This window comes from Erinaceus europaeus, chromosome 4, assembly GCF_950295315.1.
Source record: "Erinaceus europaeus chromosome 4, mEriEur2.1, whole genome shotgun sequence".
In the NCBI taxonomy this organism is placed as follows: Eukaryota; Metazoa; Chordata; class Mammalia; order Eulipotyphla; family Erinaceidae; genus Erinaceus; species Erinaceus europaeus.
This window is the reverse complement of record NC_080165.1, coordinates 10,977,093-10,991,360: the sequence shown is the minus strand read 5'-3', so window position 1 is coordinate 10,991,360 and position 14,268 is coordinate 10,977,093. Positions and strand designations below refer to the sequence as shown.

Here is a 14,268-nt window from a genome sequence, read left to right as displayed (position 1 = left end):
CACGGTATGGCCCCACTGTCCATGGAGTTCTGTCACCCATGAGAGTCCTCTCTGGTGCTGGGGCTGGAGCCTGTGACCTTACAGTCAGTCCACAAGACAAGTGCGATAGTGTGTGCGCTCTCTCCAGATTCTGCTGAATAGCCTTTGAGCCTTGGGCACATCACTTCCTAGTCACTCAGTGTCTCCTCTTTCCTTTTAAAACTGGGACTAATTGTATCTGCCTTACACAGCTCTGCTGAATGCCCTGTACCTCATGCCCACTCAGTGAAGTCTCTTCTAACTATAAGACTCTTAACGAACTCTGCTCAGAAATAGGATTTTTTAAAAAATATTTTGTGTCGTTTGTAATTTTCATTTCAGTTTAGTTCATATTTTTTGTGTGTTTGATTTTTCAGGGTTCATCCACTTTAATCTAAAAACAAACAAACCACACATACACCTGTACCCCAAAGGTTCAGATAAATATTGATTGATTTTTCTCTCTCTTTTTTTTTTTTAAATATGGAACGCTTCATGAATTTGCGTGTCATCCTTGCGCAGGGGCCATGCTGATCTTCTCTTGTCGTTCCAATTTTAGTATATGTGCTGCCGAAGTGAGCACGATTTTTCTCTTGGTCACTAGTTTCATATTTTGCAATCACTTCTTAACCCATGAGAAAATTCTACCTTTTGGTGTAAAGTTAGTGTGGAGCTGGTATTTGGGTTCTCTCTCTCTTCTCTCTTTATGATTTTTCTGGAGGTAAGGATTAATGGTTTATACTGGGCAGGGGGTAGATAGCATAATGGTTATGCAAACAGACTATTAAGCCTGAGGCTCCAAAGTCCCAGGTTCAATCCCCTGCACCACCATAAACCAGAGTTGATCAGTGCTCAAAAAAAAAAAAAAAAGGTTTATAGTACAGCTCTTGGCCCATGAAAACAAGTTTCTCATCTGCCTGGACAGGTGTCTGCAAAATGCCACCACCTCTGATTTCCACCACCCTGTACCAGGACCCAACACCCTCCTTACTTCCTCCCTTCCCTTCTTCCCTTAGTTTTGTTGTTATGTGTTTGTTTTTTCCCTTTCCTATGGGTCCAGCTATGTTGGCCATTCTGTCATTCTGTCCCCACCACCATCGGAAGTGCCATCCTTCCCATACACTAGAGAAATACTTGCAGATTCTCTCTCTCTCTCTCTCTCTCTCTCTCTCTCTCTATCAGCAGTGCTCAGTTCTGGCTCTGGCTCATGATGGTGCTGGGGACTGAAACTAGGACTTCTATAGCCTCAGACTTGAGAGTCTCCTTGCATAACCATTATGCTATCTACCCCCCTCCCCTTGCAGATTTTCTGTTAGAGCGAGTTGTTTCACTCCCTGTACTGGCACTATTGCATAACACACAACATATACACAGCACACACCTCTTAGCTTGTGTGTGTAAGGTAGATACACTCACACCTCTCACTCCCAGTCATTCTTTTTTCTTCTTCTTCTTCTTTTTTTCCAGAACTGTAGGTTTGCTCCTATGCATAACTGTAAACTCAGATGTCAGCCTGCTCAAGAGATCAATTTTTCTGTCCAGTACAATGTGGAGAAAGAACTTCAGCAAGAGCCCCAGAGGACTGACCTAGCACATGCCAGTTGTTTATGTTGGGTGTTTTACACACACACACACACACACACACACACACACACACTCACAAACACTCCTCTGCACCTGGGCTTCTCTGTTTAAGCAATCACCAGGAAATCGGCACTTACCCCAAATTCATTTGAAATGTCTGGGCGAATTCCACCCAATGTAAAGTTACATCCCTCAGGCTACTGCTTCTTTTTTAAGTACGTCATTACTTTTACTGCTGGAAAAAGAAAAAAAAAGCAATGTAGTTTGGTTGTAGCTGGCATTTTGTCTGTTGTCACTTACGTTTTCTCTATTGACTATAATTTTCATACCATGAAGGACAATTATGAGCCACTCTTTAAACACCTGATAAGCATGCCCACACTCAGCCTGTACTCAGTAATGGAGGGCTGGAAGGTGGCCCTTAAGAAAGAATGACGTCAACAGGTCAAAACAGAACTGAAAATAGCTCATAGGCATGTAATATGGTAGTGTTGGAGGTGGGGCTACAGAGCAACAGCAGCTGTGTTTCTCTGCTCTCCTCTCCCGGGTCAACTAGGAATACCATAGGAAACCACCTGGGACCGCAACAAGACAGGACTAGAATGACTTCAGGAACCCAGCAAATCACCGGTGAGTGCATTCTTCAGGACATAATAGCTGAGAACTTCTCAAGTCTAGACAGCATCAAAGACATAAAGGTTCAAGAAGCCCAGAGGGTCCCAAACGGAATTAACCCAGACTTAAAGACACCAAAACACATCATATTTAGAGTGGAAAGGAATAAGGATAAAGAAAGGATCCTGAGGGCCACAAGAAAAAAACAAAGAGTCACCTACAGAGGAAAACCCATAAGATTAGCTGCAGACTTCTCCACACTAACACTACAGGGCAGAAGAGAATGGCAAGATATCTATCTAGTGCTCAATCAGAAAGGCTTTCAACCAAGAATACTGTATCCTGCCAGACTGTCATTCAGACTAGACAGAGGCATCAAAACCTTCTCAGACAAGCACAGCTGAAAGAATCAACTATCACCAAGCCTGCCCTGAAAGAAGTTCTGAAAGGTCTCCTGTAAACAGTCAGACCACCATAAATATGCCGTGTATCAGAACAGTCTAAAAATCTACAAGACTGGCATTCAAATATCTTCAATCTTTGATATCAATAAATGCTAATGGCCTGAAATGGAATTGGAGTATTGCATCAAAGTAAAAGACTCTGGGGTGGGTGGGTGAGTGGGGAGAATACAGGTCCATGAAGAATGATGAATGACATAGTGGGGGTTGTATTGTTAAATGGGAATCTGGGGGATGTTATGCATGTACAAACTATTGTATTTACTGTTGAATGTAAAACATTAATTCCAAATAAAGAAATAAATTATTTAAAAAATGCTAATGGCCTGAACTCACCTATTAAAAGACACAGAGTAGGAAGATGGATCAGAAAATGCAACCCAACAATATGCTGTCTACAGGAAACCCACCTAACTCAACAAACACAGACTCAAAGTGAAAGGATGGAAAACTATCATATAAGCCAATGGCCCACAAAAAAGAGCAGGAACAGCTATTCTCATAGCTGACATGATAGACTTTAAAATAAATAAAATTAAAATAGATAGGTATGGACACTACATAATGCTCAGAGGATCAGTCAATCAAGAGAACTTAACAATTGTTAATATCTATGCACCCACTCAGAAGCCATCTAAATACATCAAACATCTACTGAAAGAACTACAGCAATATATTAACAGCAACACAGTCATAGTAGGGGACTTCAACACCCCACTCTCTCAACTTGACAGATCATCCAGGCAGAAAATCAATAAAGACATGAGGGAGCTAAATGAGGAGATAGATAAACTAGAACTAGTGGGCATTTTCAGAGTCATTCATCCCAAGAAACTGGAATACACATTTTACTCAGGTCCACATGGGCATTCTCAAGGATAGACCATATGTTAGGCCACAAAGACAGCATCAGCAAATTCAAGAGCATTGAAATCATCCCAAGCATCTTCTCAGACCACAGTGGAATTAAACTAACACTTAACAATCAAGAAAAGATTAGTAACAGTCCCAAAATGTGGAAGCTCAACAGTCCACTACGTAACAACTACTGGGTCAAAGAGGAAATAAAAGAAGAAATCAGAATGTTTCAAGAGTTCAATACATTGAAGACACAAGCTATCAAAATATTTGGGACACAGCTAAGGCAGTACTGAGAGGGAAGTTCACAGCCATACAAGCACACACTAGGAAACAAGGAAAAGCACAAATAAACAGCCTGATTGCACATCTTAAAGACCTAGAAGAAGAAGAACAAAGGAACCCTAAAGCAAACAGAAGGACAGAAATAACTAAAGTTAAGGCAGAAATAAATAACATTGAAATTAAGAAAACCATACAAAAGTAAATGTTGGTTCTTCGAAGAGTGAACAGAATCAACAAACCTTTAGCCAGACTCACAAAACAAAAAAAGGAGAAGACCCAAATAAATTGGATACTAAATGTAAGAGGAGCTATCACAACAGACACCACAGAAATTCAGCACATCATGTGAGGCTTCTATGAACAACTCTATGCCACCAAGCTAGAGAACCTGGAAGAAATAGACAATTTCTAGATACCTACGAACTTCCAAAATTAAGTAAAGAGGAAGTAGATAACATGAACAGGCCCATCACAGCTAATGACATTGAAACAGTTACCAAAAATCTTCCCAAAAATAAAAGTCCTGGGCCAGATGGTTTTATAAATGAATTCTACAGAACCTTCAAAGAAGAACTAATACCTCTACTTTTAAAAGTCTTCCAGAAGGGAGTCGGGCGGTAGCACAGCGGGTTAAGCGCAGGTGGCGCTAAGTACAAGGACCGGTGTAAGGATCCTGGTTCGAGCCCCCGGCTCCCCACCTGCAGGGGAATCGCTTCACAAGCGGTGAAACAGGACTGCAGGTGTCTATCTTTCTCTCCCCTTCTTTGTCTTCCCCTCCTCTCTCCATTTCTCTCTGTCCTATCCAACAACAACGAGATCAACAACAACTACAACAATAAAACAAGGGCAACAAAAGGGAATAAATAAATAAATATTTTTTAAAAAACTAAAAAAAAAAGTCTTCCAGAAAATAGAAGACACTGGAATACTCCTTTCCAGCTTCTATGAAGCCAAAAGCAGACAGGGACACAACCAAAAAACAAAAGTACAGATAAATATCTCTGATGAACATAGATGCTAAAATATTGAACAAAATTCTAACCAACTGGATACAGCAGTATATTACAAAAATTGTTCATCATCACCAAGTGGGGTTTATTCCAGGGATGTAAGGTTGGTTTAATATATGTAAATTAATCAACATGATCCACCACATCAACAAAAACAAGACCAAAAACCACATGGTCATATCAATAGATGCAGAGAAAACCTTTGACAAAATTCATCCCTTTATGATCAAAACACTACAAAAAATGGGAATAGATGGAAAATTCCTGAATATAGTGAAGTCTATATATAGCAAACTTACAGCCAACATCATACTCAATGGTGAAAAACTGGAAGCATTTCCCCTCAGATCAAGTACTAGATAGGGCTGCCCACTATCAACATTATTTTTATTTATTTATTTATTTATTTTATTTTATTTTTTGTTGTTGCCCTTGTTGTTTTTCTTCGTTGGTGTCATTATCGTTGTTGTTATTGATGTCATTGTTGTTGGATAGGACAGAAATGGAGAGAGGAAGGAAAGACGGGGGGGGGGAGAAAGATAGACATCTGCAGACCTGCTTCACAGCCTGTGAAGGGACTCCCCTGCAGGTGGGGAGCCAGGGGCTCAAGCCAGGATCCTTACGTCGGTCCTTGCGATTTGTGCCACCTGCACTTAACCCGCTGCGCTACCACCCGACTCCCCACTATCACCATTATTACTCAACATAGTGTTGGAAGTTCTTGCCATAACAATCAGGCAGGATCAAGGAATTAAAGGCATACAGATTGGAAGAGAAGAAGTCAAACTCTTCCTATTTGCAAATGACATGATAGTATACATAGAAAAACCTAAGGAATCCAGCAAGAAGCTTTTGGAAATCATCAGGCAATACAGTAAGGTGTCAGGCTAGAAAATTAACATTCAAAAGTTAGTGGCATTCGTCTATGCAAACACTAAGTTAGAAGAAGTTGAAATCCAGAAATCAATTCCTTTTACTATAACAACAAAAACAATAAAATATCTAGGAGTAAACCTAACCAAAGCAGTGAAAAACTTGTGTACTCAAAATTATGAGTCACTACTCAAGGAAATTGAAAAATACACAAAGAAGTTGAAAGATATTCCATGTTCATGGGTTGGAAGAATTAACATCATCAAAATGAATATATTACCCAGAGCCATAAACAAATTTAACACTATCTCCATCAAGATCCTAACCACATTTTTAGGAGAATAGAACAAATGCTACAAACGTTTATCTGGAACCAGAAAAGACCTAGAATTGCCAAAACAATCTTGAAAAGAAAGAACAGAACTGCAGGCATCACACTCCTAGATCTCAAACTGTATTATAGGGCCATTGTCATCAAAACTGCTTGGTACTGGAACATGAATAAACACACTGACCAGTGGAATAGAATTGAGAGCCCAGAAGTAAGCCCCCACACCTATGGACATTTAATCTTTGACAAAGGTGCCCAGACCATTAAATGGGGAAAGCAGAGTCTCTTCAACAAATGGTGTTGGAAAAAAATGGGTTGAAACATGCAGAAGAATGAAACTGAACCACTATATTTTCACCAAATACAAAAGTAAATTCCAAATGGATCAACTTGGATGTTAGACTAGAAACTATCAGATACTTAGAGGAAAATATTGGCAGAACTTTTTTCCCCATAAATTTTAAAGACATCTCCAATGAAACAAATCTAATTACAAGGAAGACTAAGGCGAGCATAAACCTAGGGGACTACATTAAATTAAAAAGCTTCTGCACAGGAAAAAAAAAAAAAAAAAAAACCACTACCCAAACCAAGAGACCCTTCACAGAATGGGAGAAGATCTTTACATGCCATACATCAGACAAGAGTTTAATAACCAACATATATAAAGAGCTTGCCAAACTCAACAACAAGAAAACAAATGACCCCATCCAAAAATGGGGAGAGGACATGGATAGAATATTCACCACAGAAGAGATCCACAAGGCTGAGAAACCATGAAAAAGTGCTCCAAGTCTTTGATTGTCAGAGAAATGCAAATAAAGACAACAATGAGATATCACTTCACTCTTGTGAGAATGTCATACATCAGAAAAGGTAACAGCAGCAAATGCTGGAGAGGGTGTGGGGCCAAAGGAACCCTCCTACACTGCTGGTGGGAATTAAATTGGTCCAACCTCTGTGGAGAACAGTCTGGAGAACTCTCAGAAGGCTAGAAGTGGACCTACCCTATAACCCTGCAATTTGTCTCCTTATATATCCTAAGGAACCCAACACACCCATCCAAAAAGATCTGTGTACACATATGTTCTTAGCAGCACAATTTGTAATAGCCAAAACCTGGAAACAATCCAGGTGTCCAACAACGGATGAGTGACTGAGCAAGTTGTGGTATATATACACAATGGAATACTACTCAGGTATAAAAAATGGTGACTCCACTGTTTTCAGCCAATCTTGGATGGACCTTGAAAAATTCATGTTAAGTGAAATAAGTCAGAAACGGAAGGATGAATATGGGATGATCTCATTCTCAGGCAGAAGTTGAAAAACAAGATCAGAAGAGAAAACACAAGTAGAACCTGAACTGGAATTAGCGTATTGCACCAAAGTAAAAGACTCTGGGGTGGGTGGAGGGGGGGAGAATACAGATCCAAGAAGGATGACAGAGGACCTAGTGGGGATCGTATTGTAATAAGGAAAACTGGGCATTGTTATGCATGTACAAACTATGGTATTTGCTGTCAAATGTAAAACATTAATTCCCTAATAAAGAAATAAAAAAAAAAGAAAGAAAGAAAGAATGATGTGGGCTAGGGAGGTAGCATAATGGTTATACAAAACAACTTTTATGCCTCACACTCCGAAATTCTGGATTCAGTCCCCAACTGGAGCTGAGTAGTGCTCTGGTCTTTCCATATCTCTCTCTCTCTCTCTCTCCCATTAAAATAAAATAAAGGATATATAGAGACAGAAGGAATGAATGGTGTATCAGACACCCCTGATTCACCCCCTAGCTGAGGCATACATAACTTTATCTTTTTATTTTATTTTTTATTTTTGCCTCCAGGATTATCCCTGGGGCTTGTTGCCTGTGCTATGAATCCACGGCTCCTGGAGGCCATTTTTTCCCCATTCTGTTGCCCTTGTAGTTGCCCTTGTTGTTATCGTTACTGTTATTGTTGCCATTATTGCTGTCGTTGTTGGATAGGACAGAGAGAAATGGAGAGAGTAGGGGAAGACAGAGAGGGGGAGAGAAAGACAGACACCTGCAGACCTGCTTCACCACCTGTGAAGCGACCTCCCTGCAGCTGGGGAGCAGTGAGCTCAAACCCGGATCCTTATGCCGGTCCTTGCACTTCACGCCATGTGGGCTTAACCCACTGTGCTACCACAGGACCTCCACGTGGCTTTATTTTAAGAGTGCCTGCAAAGGAGACAATCTGTCATTCGCCTCTTGGTTCCCATGCTTTTGTGTTCTTTCAAACATAAACCGTCAGCCTTTGAGACCCAGAGGTACAGGTCATATTCATTTTGCTGCTGTTGTGTCTGGCCTGTCACCCTGTCACCTGCAGTGATCACCAGACAGATGAGAAGTGGATGTCAGGTTCCCCTGGCAACTTAGAGAGTCAGCCCACAGACTAAGGGATCTTTTTCTCTTTAATTGGTGATTTAATATTGATTTACAAAATTATAAGATGACAGGGGTATAATTCCACACCTTTCCCACCAACAGAACCCTGCATCCCTATCACCTCCATTGGAAACTGCAATAGTTCTCCTAAGATCACAGATGTGAGTTGACTATTATTTCTATAGCCACCTATATTGTTATATATCTGCCCCCTTTTTCCCCCTCTATGGTCTTGCCTTCTCTATGTCATACCTACTACTTCTGAGTGTCCTTCCTATTTATTTATTTCCTCTTCTCTCTCTGGGTCTTGATGGAATTGGTGTTCAGAGTCCTCTGGTCATCTTCCTCTACCATTTACTCCTCTAGGAGCATGGACCCAAATTCTTTATGGGGTGCAGAAGGTGGGAGGTCTGGCTTCTGCAATTACGTCTCTTCTGGGCATGGATGCTGGCAGGTCAAGGGATCTTATTTTTGAGCACCTGCTCCCTGCTTACTGTGTATGTGCAATGATAGTGCCTGGGTTAGTTCAGCCCCCTGCCTTATGGGCACTGGAACCAGTAGGTGGACTTATGTTCACTAGGAAATGGTACAGCCCAAGAACAATTGACTTTCATTTCATATCTCTCTCTCTCCCCCCTCCCCCTTCTCTCTCTCTCTCTGCTTCTCCTTCTCCTTCTTTAAAAGCATATATTATTTTAATGGGGAGAGATAGAGTAAGAAAGAGGGATACAGAGAAAGGCCAGAGCACTACTCACATCTGGCTTCTGGTGGTGCTGAGAATTGAACCTGGAACTTCTGAGCTTTTTTTTTTTTTTTTAATACTTATTTATTCCTTTTTGTTGCCCTTGTTGTTTTATTGTTGTTGTAGTTATTATTGTTGTTGCTGTTGTTGATGTCATTGTAGTTGGATAGGATAGAGAGAAATGGAGAGAGGAGGGGAAGACAGAGAGGGGGAGAGAAAGACAAACACTTGCAGACCTGCTTCACTGCCTGTGAAGCGACTCCCCTGCAGGTGGGGAGCTGGGGCTCGAACCAGGATCCTTATGCCGGTCCTTGTGCTTTGTGTCACATGCGCTTAACCCGCTGCGTTACCGCCCGACCCCCACATCTGATCTTTATACATCATGCTGTCTTCCCACTCCCCCAAAACAACTTTCTTTTTGAAGGAAGGAGAAATTTTTCTCTTTTTTTTGTTTTGTTATATATTTTTATTTATTTAATTTATTTATTCCCTTTTGTTGCCCTTGTTGTTTTATTGTTGTAGTTATTATTGTTGTTGTCGTTGTTGGATAGGACAGAGAGAAATGGAGAGAGGAGGGGAAGACAGAGAGGAGGAGAGAAAGATAGACACCTGCAGACCTGCTTCACTGCCTGTGAAGCGACTCCCCTGCAGGTGGGGAGCCGGGGTTCGAACCGGGATCCTTACGCCGGTCCTTGTGCTTTGTGCCATCTGTGCTTAACCCGCTGCGCTACCGCCCGACTCCCAGGAGAAAGTTTTCTGTCCATGAGGACACACACATCGCCGTACTTGGTGTTTACAGTCTGGGTTCCTGTGCCCCTTAGCAGGTGTGGTTTATGACAGTCTCTTCAATCCTTTACAGCTGAAAACTCTGATTTTATGCTTTGGTTCGGGTCATGAGGACCTGTCCTGTGGCACTCAGCAGGGACAGCCATCGGGAACACCTAAGCACTGACAGCAGCCCCTGAGTTTGGAGGTCTATGTAATTCCAACTTTGGGCCTCTCTGTGCCTTCTCATTCCAGCATACACATGCATACACGCACACTGTTTCTGGTTTTCTTTCTTCCTTTTTTTAAAAAAATATCTTTTCCTATTTTTTCTAATTTTGTTTTTTCCCTTTTGTTGCCCTTGTTGTTTTTATTGTTGTTGTAGTTATTTTTTTTTAAGTTCTTTTAAATTTTATTTATTTATTTTCCCTTTTGTTGCCCTTGTCTTTTTATTGTTGTTGTTGTTATTGATGTCGTCATTGTTGGATAGGACAGAGAGAAATGGAGAGAAGAGGGGAAGACAGCAAAGGGGAGAGAAAGACAGACACCTGCAGACCTGCTTCACTGCCTGGTGAAGGGACTCCCCTGTGGGTGGGGAGCCAGGGGCTTGAACTGGGATCCTTACGCCAGTCCTTAAGCGCACTTTGCACTACGTGCGCTTAACCCGCTACGCTACCACCCGACTCCCTATTATTGTTACTGATGTCATCGTTGTTGGGTAGGACAGAGAGAAATGGAGAGAGGAGGGGAAAACAGAGAGGGGGGAGAGAAAGACACCTGCAGACCTGCTTCACCGCTTGTAAAGTGACTCCCCTGCAGGTGGGGAGCGGGGGGGGGGGGGGGTTGAACTGGGATCCTTACGCCGGTCCTTACTCTTCGTGTCACCTTAACCCACTGTGCTACCTCCTGACCACCCCCTTCCTCTCTTTTTAAGATTTGTTGTTATCATTATTAAGGCATATAAGTCACGACATTAACCCAACATATGCTAGTAACAAGCTTCCAAACAGGAGCCTTCTAACCAGGAGACTGTAAGCATTGTACTCCAGCAGCTGAGCCATCTCCCCAGTCACCACACTTCTTGAAGAAGGCTTTCTCCAGTGATTTGTACTACGCTCTGTAAATGAAGAGCTCCATTCTCCAAAGAAATTGTGGTGGGTGGGTAAGATAGCTCACCTAGACAGACAGAGAACCTACTTTGTCGTGAGCACACCTGAAGTTCTAGCCTGGTCTGTACTACACAGCAGGAGGCTTCACTGCTGCGGTATCTTTCCCTCTTTCCCTCTACTCTTGTGATGACAGAAAAAGAAGAGAGAGAGAAAGGGGAGGGAAAGAAAGAGGAAAGAAACGAATAAAGAGGAAGGAAAGAAGGAACATAGGTTGGTTGAAAGCTAAAAATCATATGCACGTGTCCTTTTGGCAGAAGGATCTTCATCCAGTGAACATAGTGGGGAAAAAACTTTTTTTATATAAATATTTTTAATATTTATTTACTTTCCCTTTTTGTTGCCCTTGTTTTATTGTTGTAGTTATTATCGTTGCTGTTTTTGATGTCGTCGTTGTTGGAGAGGACAGAGAGAAATGGAGAGAGGAGGGGAAGACAGAGAGGGGAAGAGAAAGACAGACACCTGCAGACCTGCTTCACCGCCTGGGAAGCGACTCCCCTGAAAGTGGGGAGCCGGGGGCTCGAACCAGGATCCTTATGCCGGTCCTTGGGCTTTGCGCCACGTGCTCTAAACCTGCTGCGCTACCGCCGAACTCCCCCCCCTTTTTTTTAAGACCTGTCTTATCTGAAGGAAAAGAAGAAAGGATGACAGATCATTTCCGTGTCTTCCCAAGTTAAATAACTTAAAAATTCTAGTGAGTCTAGTACCCTTACGTTAAGGAGAGAAGGTTGACTTAGAAGAGTTATTTAACCTTTCCTTCCATTCTGACACCCTTGAAAAAACTTAAATAATACATGAGTATGCCAACTGCTGATTTGCCTCAAAGCCAACTGAGCATCGGGAAGGGAGCCATCTTGAGTTTCTAAGAGGCAGCTGGGAGATGCTGGTCCTCCTCGTATGTATTTTTGACACATTTATAACAATCTGGCTTGTCCAGTTTCCTAACAACTGGAGATTAGAAAGACTCAATTAGAAAGGGAAGAGAAGGTTGCTACTGGCAGGCAAGTTCAGCAAGAAGTGACAAGAGGCAGATAACAATGGAGGAGAGGAAAAAAACAAACAAACAAAACACAAAACTTCCTACTTAGAATTGACACTGGTGCCCTGTGGTGTATTATCTGTCCCACACTTCAGAGATGAGTAAGTTCTTGGAGACATGACCATCTTTGCAGCTTGTATCAGTACTGTTTATTCTAGAAATTATCTTTGTGGACAATCCAACCTGATGTTTGAAGTGCATTGATAACATCATTGGTTCGTATGTAAACTTTGTATTTATTTATTCCATGAAAGAGAGAGAGAGGCCAGAGCATCCCCTCACCAGCATATGTGGTACTGGGGATCCCCATTCAGGACCTTTGTGTGGGCACAGCATGCACTCTGTCCTCTGAGTCACCTGCCAGTTGCGGACCTTTGCAGATTTTTCTAAAAAAAAAGGGAAAGAAAAGCTGTGGGAGTCGGGCGGCAGCACAGCAGCTTAAGTGCACGTGGCGCAATTACAAGGACCCGGCTTCGAGCCCCCGGCTCCCCACCTGCAGGGGAGTCGCTTCACAGGCAGTGAAGCAGGTCTGCAGGTGTCTGTCTTTCTCTCCCCTTCTCTGTCTTCCCCTCCTCTCTCCATTTCTCTCTCTCCTATCCAACAATGGCGACATCAATAGCAATGACAATAATAAGTACAACGACAATAAAAAAACAAGGGCAACAAAAGAGAAAATAAACACTAAAAAAGAAAGAAAGAAAGAAAGGAAGAAAGAAAGGCAGGCTGCGCAAAGGAGATTTTTTGAATAGTTTATCTTTCAAGTGTCTGGCACATTTCTTTATAGTGGAGACCCCCCCCCCCCCCGCCGCCGCCGCCGCCGCCGCCGCCGCCGCCTTGTCCCAACCGTCAGAAAGAACGTGCTCCTCGAGTCTGCTAGGTAGCTCAGGATATGTACAGACGGTGTCAGCCGTGCTCAGAATCTGCTTGTTTGAGGCGACAGAATCAACTACATTACTGAGGGGATTTGGAAATTCCAGTGACTCATTCAGCTTCTGCCTCTCAAGCACACTGTGTGCCCCACCACCACCCCCATATACACACACTGGGATACCCCTCTTCCTCTGCCCTTTGTAACCCCTTCTTGCCTTCTTCCTCACCTGTCCAGCTCTTCACACCATGCAAATATGCCAAGGGTCTGCGTGGTCCTTGGCTGGGCTGGTAGGGGCAGAAATCAGCATGGGGCTGCCCCACACTCTGAGACCCTGCTCTAAGAAAGAGGGGATTCCACCTGGCCCTCAGAGATGGCCTTTCCTTGGGAAGGACTGGTTCTCCCAGGTTAGAGGGGAGACCCTGGAGTTTGGGGTTGACCTTTCTGCAGCCTCTCCTCCTCCCCACAGCAGTGAGCTTGGCTTGTGGTGGCAAAAAGCAGAGGTCAGTGGTTTAAGTAACAGGCACTGATTTCTCGGAGTTCTGGAAAGTCAGGATCAAGACATGGGCAGGCTGCTTCCTCCCAAGGTCTCCTTGCTGTCTGGTGTGTAGGTGTTGCCGTCCCCGTCTCCCTGTATCAACACCTGCTCATCCCTTTGGTTTTGCTTTTTCTTTATTGCCACCAGGATTGTCTCTGGGACTCGCAGCTGGCACCATGAATCCACTGCTCCCTGCAGCCATAATTTCCCCTTTTTTTTTCCACCCTAATTTTTAAAAAGTATTTATTTATTTATTCCCTTTTGTTGCCCTTGTTGTTTTTATTGTTGTAGTTATTAATGTTGTGGTTATTGATGTCGTTGTTGGATAGGACAGAGAGAAATGGAGAGAGGAGGAGAAGACAGAGAGGGGAGAGAAAGACAAACACCTGCAGACCTGCTTCACCACTTGTGAAGTGACTCCCTTGCAGGTGGGGAGCCGGGGTTCAAACTGGGGTCCTTATGCAGGTCCTCACACTTTGCGCCACGTGCTCTTAACCCACTGCGCTACTGCCCGACTCCCTCCACCCTAATTTTTATTAGATAGGCCAGAGAGAAATTGAGAGAGGACAGGGAGATAGAGTAAGGGAGAGAAAGACACTTGCAGTCCTGCTTCCCCACTCATGAAGTGGACCCCCTGCAAGTAAGGAGCAGGGGGCTCGAACCCAGGTCCTTGGGCTTGGTGATAATGTGTGCTTAACCGGG

General features: G+C 43.0%; 1 non-coding gene across 1 annotated transcript; it reads right to left on the bottom strand.

Moving 5' to 3' along the window:
• Positions 1-495: 495 nt before the first annotated feature.
• On the bottom strand, positions 496-601 carry LOC132538419 (U6 spliceosomal RNA). The gene has a single exon (XR_009549787.1). It is a non-coding gene; the product is annotated as a U6 spliceosomal RNA (small nuclear RNA).
• Positions 602-14,268: the final 13,667 nt, after the last annotated feature.